The sequence below is a fragment of the Triticum urartu genome, chromosome 5A (genome assembly GCF_056163025.1).
Source record: "Triticum urartu cultivar PI428250 chromosome 5A, HENAU_Tu73, whole genome shotgun sequence".
Classification (NCBI taxonomy): Eukaryota; Viridiplantae; Streptophyta; class Magnoliopsida; order Poales; family Poaceae; genus Triticum; species Triticum urartu.
This window is the reverse complement of record NC_141877.1, coordinates 590,883,063-590,891,280: the sequence shown is the minus strand read 5'-3', so window position 1 is coordinate 590,891,280 and position 8,218 is coordinate 590,883,063.

Here is an 8,218-nt window from a genome sequence, read left to right as displayed (position 1 = left end):
GATGGGCTCAATAGCAACTCATCGGAGTTTCCATATCACTGGACTTCCACCACTATGTGAACAATGTGATAGTATTGGTCAGACCAAAGATGTAATGGTGTATGCTCGAGGAGTCAACCACGAGTAAGACAACATTACGAACATCGTTGGTTCTGGTTTGATTTGAGGATAGCCCACACTCAAAACAAAGTTTGGACAAGACAATAGATCCCACAACTGATCACGAGGACCAATCGATGAAGATATCATCTTTCTTCAACACACACACAAAAGATATCCCGTGACACGAACTAAGTCAGACAAGCTTTTATCTTCCAACTCTCCAAGTTGTTGTTTAGCTTAACCAACTAGCTCAGGGGTATCCAACGCAGATTCTTGGAGAATGGGTGGTTTGGAGGAAAACCAGCATGATCATGAACTCAACATAGTGGTCAGGTGTCAACCTGGTAATACTTCCGAGAAGATATTCGGAACATCAAGAACCACCGATATGTTACTATGCTCGAGAACAATCTTGCTTTCGAGGCAAGATGATATGATCAAATAAGAAAGGGGTTGAATAATCCTAACTCATTGATCGAAGAGTGCACCAGAAATAAGGACTAGGTAGCACGATCAACCTTAGGGTGATGATTCAATAATCAGCACACTAAGAATGATATTAATGTCCATTAACTACCAAGCAGCGGAGTTGCTAGGAGTATTTATTTCACACATCATAGTTCACTTGTCGGCATTCCGATTGCGACAACACGGGACCGAGGAATGAAAAATGATGGCAAGAGTATCACTGCGTCAAGAATTCGTAAGAGGTGGTGCAATTCTCATGACATTCTTGAAATAAATATGGTAACACTCCAAGGTAGAACAGAGCAAAAGCTGGGTTGGCATTTTGATCCATGGAATACAACTACTTCGACCCAATCCTAGATATGGATAAGGTACTGGAGTTTGTTTCTCCTAGTCATTCTGGAATAGAATGGCTTGACGGACCACAAGAATAGCAGTCATCGATGAACACGATCGCACAACTACTCCTGACCATCAATTGATAGACGATGGTCGGAATACAAATGAAGAGGGACAACTCAAGAGGACATATATCTTTCTGAGTTATGGATGCATAGATTAATATGTCGAACCAAGTTCAACAGGTTTCTTCCAGATAACCCATGCAGGAAGGTAGAACTGGCAGAATCACAATTATGAATGGAGAACTCCTCAAGAGTACTCTGATTGTGATATTTTGGTTCAAAGAACTTCTGCCTTAATGGTTCATGGTATTTGGAAGAAGGAAATACCACGGACCTCGAGGACTATCGCAAAGGTTACTAATATCCTAAAGGAACTAGCAACAATATCAACACGAAGTGAACAGAGTGATTCTTGGGTCAAGAACACAGGAGTAGAATACCTACTACTAAATGGCATCACGGGATGCTTTCAAGAATGATGGCCAGAATCATCACACGGGGAACACAAAACATAGCTAGATTACTAGGTAATCTTCTGAGACACCTAGGATCATAATAATAACTCCAACATATATGTCAAGGCAATAAATTACCTCAACGCATTGGATAGTATGGTTAGACTGGCACAAAAGACATCGAACATAGGAGAAAGGGATTTGCAAATGCATCAGATTGTTTAGAAACATGGGATGACTCGGACAGCATGACGGCTGTAAATGCTCAAAATGATTTGAGACATCATGCAAAATGGTGGCATAACCACTCAACATCACGATATCAAAGTTCTGGGATCAACGGTCAACATACGGAAGTAGTAGGAACTAAACTGAGGCTTAAACCCAACAATCCTAGGCAACTACGGTTTAGTAACACGTCATCCTGAGAGATAGAAGAGAAGCCTAGTTCTTAACCCCCGTAGAAAAGATAAGATGACTCAGATCAGAAGGTCATGAGGATAAGGAGTAAAAAGAGCCTTACGTTCCCTTCCACAATCAATTCCCTTATATAACTAAAGCATTTCTAGACACGACTTCGACCAGTATGGCTTGGTAATCCTACACGCAGTCAGGCTCTGATACCAACGCTGTCAGGACCCCGATTCCAAGTCACATCGATCTAGCCGGTAACACCTCATATCACTTTGCGGCCTCATGCACGGTATTCCCACGGGTGTCGCCTTACCATGGCCCCAGACCGTTTGCGCCTTTTGGCTCACGTATATGATAGTGTCGCTAGCATCCATATGACAGAGAACCCGGGCCAACATGGCTAGTCGTGAACCCAAAGCGGCACTAACCCATGGGGACAGGCATACATGAATCAACTTCGAGCATGTCGATCAGCAGCGTGCGAATCCGGGCTGTAGCATTGGGCTAACAGGACTCCGGTAACCCGGGCTGTAGTAGGCTAGGCAGGACTCCGGATGTCACCGTGTGACATTTCCCCGAAGGGACACACACAAGAACAAAGTGAAACACATGCGGGCCAGTCAAGTGTCCTGAGCAGTAGTGCTGGGCTAGCAGGACTCCGGTGAACCGGGTTGTAGCGAACTACTATGGCTCATGAAAGCACTAGACTACATTTCCCCATAAGAGAGGCTGCCAGGGATAAACAACTAGATTGTCGGATCCCACACATACCAAGCATTTCAATCATACACACAATATGCTTGATATGTGTAAATACAACATGGCATCACAACATAACTCTACGACTCAAAGTATTTATTCATTAGGCTCCGAGGAGCGAGATATTACAAACATGGGTCTCATGACCCAACATTCAGAGCATACAAGTCAAAGCACACGCGGAAGCTTAACATGTCTGAGTACAGACATCTACAAATGAAAAAGGCTGAGAAGCCTGACTATCTACCAGATCCTGCCGAGGGCACAAGATCGTAGCTGAGGTAACAAGCTAAACGTCGAAGTCCAAGCGGAACTACTAGCGAGACTGAAGTCTCTCTGCAAAACATAAATTAAGCAAACGTGAGTACAAATGTACCCAGCAAGACTTACATCAGAACTAGCTACATATACATCAATATCAACAAAGGGGTGGTGGAGTTTAACTGCAGCAAGCCAGCTTTGACTCAGTGGCTAACCTGAACTACGACTGCAAGTAACTCTTTTGAGGTGGCACACACGAGTCCACATATTCACCATAACAATACTTCACTATGGATCCGCTCCCGTCTCCCTGCGAGAACGCCATCCATAGCATTCACACTTATCTTGCGCATTTTAGAGTATCCACTTTCACTTGTCTATGAACTATGCAAGGGGTCCAAGTTTCCATATCCGAGGAATCCGACTATTTGAATAGATAATGATAACCCTGCAGGGGTGTACTTCTTCACACACGCTCTCGCCACTTATCGCCCTGTACACGTCATGTACCTCGGCAACCTTCAAGCGGAAGCCGGGTGAGGGAGTCGACCACGACCCGACTAACCAACAAGTCTCTAGTCCAGGTTTATCGCCTATTCGGGTTCCATCCGCAAGGAGATCCGGCCGGGGTGTCGCTCACGGCCCCAAACGATGTGAGCAGGGTTCCCAAGCCCACCATCCGGGTGCCACTTGGTACACCGTGCCACTGTGCCTAGTCCGTCCCAAGCCCACCTGTACCGAGTGCCACTTGGTAGACTACTAACACTACCTACAAACACCAGAAACTAGTTGCAACTCCTGGACAAAGATCGAGTGGATTAATAAGTCGAGAGGGGTCGAGTTACCGGAACCCAATGTGTGGTAGTAACTGTTCATGGATCACAAACACAGAACTCAGTTCCTGAGGACGGCTGCAATGAGACAACCCACCATGTACTCCTACATGGCCTCTCACCGCTACCTTTATCAAATTGTGTTCACACACTTAGCTCACACACAGTAGGACATGTTCACCACATTCCAATTCATCCCCGATGAATCGGACCTGACTCAACTCTAAGCAGTAGCAGGCATGACAAACAAGCATGAATGAGTAGGCACATCAGGGCTCAAACAACTCCTACTCATGCTAGTGGGTTTCATCTATTTACTATGGCAATGACAGGTCATGCAGAGGAAAGGGGTTCAACTACCGCAACATGTAACACTTGAATCGCTGTTGTCCTAATGCAGTAAAAAAAAGTAGGAGCGAGAGAGTGGGGTTGTATCGGAATGAACAAGGGGGTTTTGCTTGCCTGGCACTTCTGAAGATATTATAGCTCTTCATCGGTGTCATCGAACTCATCGTCGGAAGCACGTCTATCGGGGGGAACAATCATCGGCAAACACAGAAAGAATATAAGCAATGCAATGCACAATATGATGCATGATTATGACATGGCAATATGCTGTGATTTGAGCTAATGCATCTAGCTATGATTTAAATGAAGTTGGTTTGAATACATGATTCAAATTCCAACTCCATATATGATTATTTAAATGCCCTTTATTTGTTTTGTCCAAAACAGAGGAAAAACATTGTTCAAACATGCATGAAAATGGTACAGATGGATTCCTTGAATTTTTCTGATAATTTTTCATATATAAATTATTTCATTTGGAGCTATAGATTAATTTCTATGATTTTTAGAAGTTTTGGGCATTTTCTGGAATTTCCTGAATAAACCTAAATCCAGAAAATGATTTATAGCGTCAGCATTGTGCAAGCATGACGTCAACGAGTCAACTGACGCTGACCAGGTCAAACCTGACGACCGGGTCCCACATGTCATTGGCTCACTATTAACTGGGAGTTAATCCCGTGTTGACTGGGATTTGACCCACTGCGGGGCCCACCTGTCAGTGTCTGTTAGAGAGGGATTAGTGGTGATTAGTGCCTAACTAAGCGACCACGTCAGCCTGCCGGAGTTCGGCCCGCGGCGACCTCAACTACGGCGGAAACTCGCCGGAAAACAGCTACGGGGCTCGGTTTTGCGCGTGGTTTGCATCTACGGATAGCTGAAGGTGCGCCGCATCCAACTGGGCGAGCGACAGTGGCCGGGGTGGCCTATACTCGCCGGAGACGAGCCCGCGGCGGCGGCCGGAGTATGGGCTCGACAGCTAAGATGCTACGGTGCATGCGAGGTCGAACGGACGGTAGTTCTGGGCTCCTGGGAGTGTGCTGAGGACGATAGCGTCCTCGGATGCGACGTGCGTGGGCTCTCGCCACGGCAGCGACATGGATGGCGGCGAGCAAGCTTTCGGTCATGGCGGGGCTACGGCCTAGAGGGCGCGGGGAACAACGAAAAAAGGGGGAAACGCAGCAGAAGCTCACAGCGGCTCGGTGGAGAAGCACGGCGGGGTTGGGGAGGAGCTGGAGCAAGCGAATCGACGGCGGCGGTAGTCGGTGTGGAAGCTTGATGACGACGAAGATGCCGGCGATGAGGGGCTCCCGAGGTCGTGGCCGTTGGCTTGTCGACGTGTGGTGATGAGGCGGAGCCGATGGGCACGCTAGTGAGTCGGCGGGGGCACGGTGGCCGCGGTGGTGACGAGCGGCGACGATGAGCTCCGCTCGGGGAAGAGGCTAGAGGCCGAGGGAGAGAGCAGAGAATGAGGGAGAGGAGTGAGGGGTCTCTAGGGGTGTCGTAGCGCTCGTAGCGGCGTCGGGGAGGCAAGCGGCAAGAAGGAGGTGGCTGGCGCGTGCCGGCGCGCGGCGAGCACATGCCCCTGTCCTACTGTCTCGAGGAGGTAGACGACAGGGAGGGCGCTGGTGGGCTGCACAGGTGAGACCAGGTATGTTTGTTCTTTTTAATTTTTCTGTTATGTTTCCCTTTCATTTTATTTTGCCACTGTTTTCAAATTCAAAATAATTTCAAACAGTGCCAAAACACTCTGAGATATTTTATGTTACATCTCTAGACTATTCCAAAAGTACCTAATACATTTCAAAGCTTTTGAAAATATATTCATTATATATTATGAATATATCCCCAAATTCAAATATATTATTGATTTAAATTCAGAGACCAAATAATTCCTTAAAAATGTTCCAGAATTTGTGTTTGATATATAACTCTTGCCAAAATTCACAAAACTATTTTTAGGGCATTTGGATTCACATAATGCAATTTAAAGGGTGCTTGCCCTTCTTTTAATCAGATTTCTGAGGTTTCAACAATCCTCAATTCTAGTTTCAGAAATTTAGACATGATGCAGGATGCTTATGAAACTAATTGCAATCAAATTCTAGGGCTATGACACAAAACCCTAATTCCACCGCCGTAACTTTCTGTATCCATGAGATCCCATCTTGGGCCTGTTTCGGAGCTCCGCCGGAGGGGGCATCCATCACGGAGGGCTTCTACATCAACACCACAGCCTCTCCGATGAAGTGTGAGTAGTTTACCTCAGACATTCGGGTCCATAGTTATTAGCTAGATGGCTTCTTCTCTCTTTTCGGATCTCAATACAATGTTCTCCCTCTCTCTTCTGGAGATCTATTCGATGTAATCTTGTTTTTGCGGTGTGTTTGTTGAGACCGATGAATTGTGGGTTTATGATCAAGATTATCTATGAACAATATTTGAATCTTCTCTGAATTATTTTATGTATGATTGGTTATCTTTGCAAGTCTCTTCGAATTATCAGTTTGGTGTGGCCTACTAGATTGATCTTTCTTGCAATGGGAGAAGTGCTTAGCTTTGGGTTCAATCTTGCGGTGTCCTTTCCCAGTGACAGTAGGGGCAGTAAGGCACGTATTGTATTGTTGCCATCGAGGATAACAAGATGGGGTTTTATCATATTGCATGAATTTATCCCTCTACATCATGTCATCTTGCTTAAGGCGTTACTCTGTTTTCATGAACTTAATACTCTAGATGCATGCTGGATAGCGGTCGATGAGTGGAGTAATAGTAGTAGATGCAGGCAGGAGTCGGTCTACTTGTATCGGACGTGATGCCTATATACATGATCATACCTAGATATTCTCATAACTATGCTTAATTCTGTCAATTGCTCAACAGTAATTCGTTTACCCACCATAAAATACTTATGCTCTTGAGAGAAGCCACTAGTGAAACCTATGGCCCCCGGGTCTATCTTCATCATATTAATCTTCCAATACTTAGTTATTTCCTTTGCTTTTTTACTTTGCTTTTATTTTACTTTGCATCTTTATCACAAAAATACCAAAAATATTATCCTATCATATCTATCAGATCTCACTCTCGTAAGTGGCCGTGAAGGGATTGACAACCCCTTATCGCGTTGGTTGCGAGGAGTTATTTGTTTTGTGCAGGTACGAGGGAATCGCGCGTAGCCTCCTACTGGATTGATACCTTGGTTCTCAAAACTGAGGGAAATCCTTTCCTCTTCAAGGAAATCCAACGCAGTGCTCAAGAGGTAGCAAGAAGAATTTCTGGCGCCGTTGCCGGGGAGTCTACGCAAAAGTCAACATACCAAGTACCCATCACAACCCTTATCTCCCGCATTACATTATTTGCCATTTGCCTCTCGTTTTCCTCTCCCCCACTTCACCCTTGCCGTTTTATTCGCCCTCTCTCTCTCTATCCTCCCTCTCTTTCTCTATTTGCCTCTTTTTGCCCGCTTGCTTTTTGTTTGCTTGTGTGTTGGATTGCTTGCTTGTTTCGATGGCTCAAGATAACACTAAATTGTGTGACTTTACCAATACCAACAACAATGATTTCATTAGCACTCCAATTGCTCCTCTTACCGATGCTGAATCTTGTGAAATTAATGCCGCTTTGCTGAATCTTGTCATGAAAGATCCGTTTTCTGGCCTTCCTAGTGAAGATGCCGCTACCCATCTAAATAACTTCGTTGATTTGTGTGATATGCAAAAGAAGAAAGATGTGGACAACGATATTGTTAAGTTGAAGCTATTTCCTTTTTCGCTTAGAGATCATGCTAAAGCTTGGTTTTCGTCTTTGCCTAAAAATAGTATTGATTCTTGGAACAAGTGCAAAGATGCTTTTATCTCTATGTATTTTCCTCCCGCTAAGATCATCTCCCTTAGAAATGATATTATGAATTTTAAGCAACTTGATCATGAACATGTTGCACAAGCTTGGGAGAGAATGAAATTAATGATATGCAATTGCCCTACTCATGGTTTGAATTTGTGGATGATTATACAAAAATTTTATGCCGGATTGAATTTTGCTTCTAGAAATCTTTTAGGTTCGGCCGCGGGAGGCACTTTTATGGAAATCACTTTAGGAGAAGCTACTAAACTCCTAGATAATATTATGGTTAATTATTCTCAATGGCATACTGAAAGATCTACTAATAAAA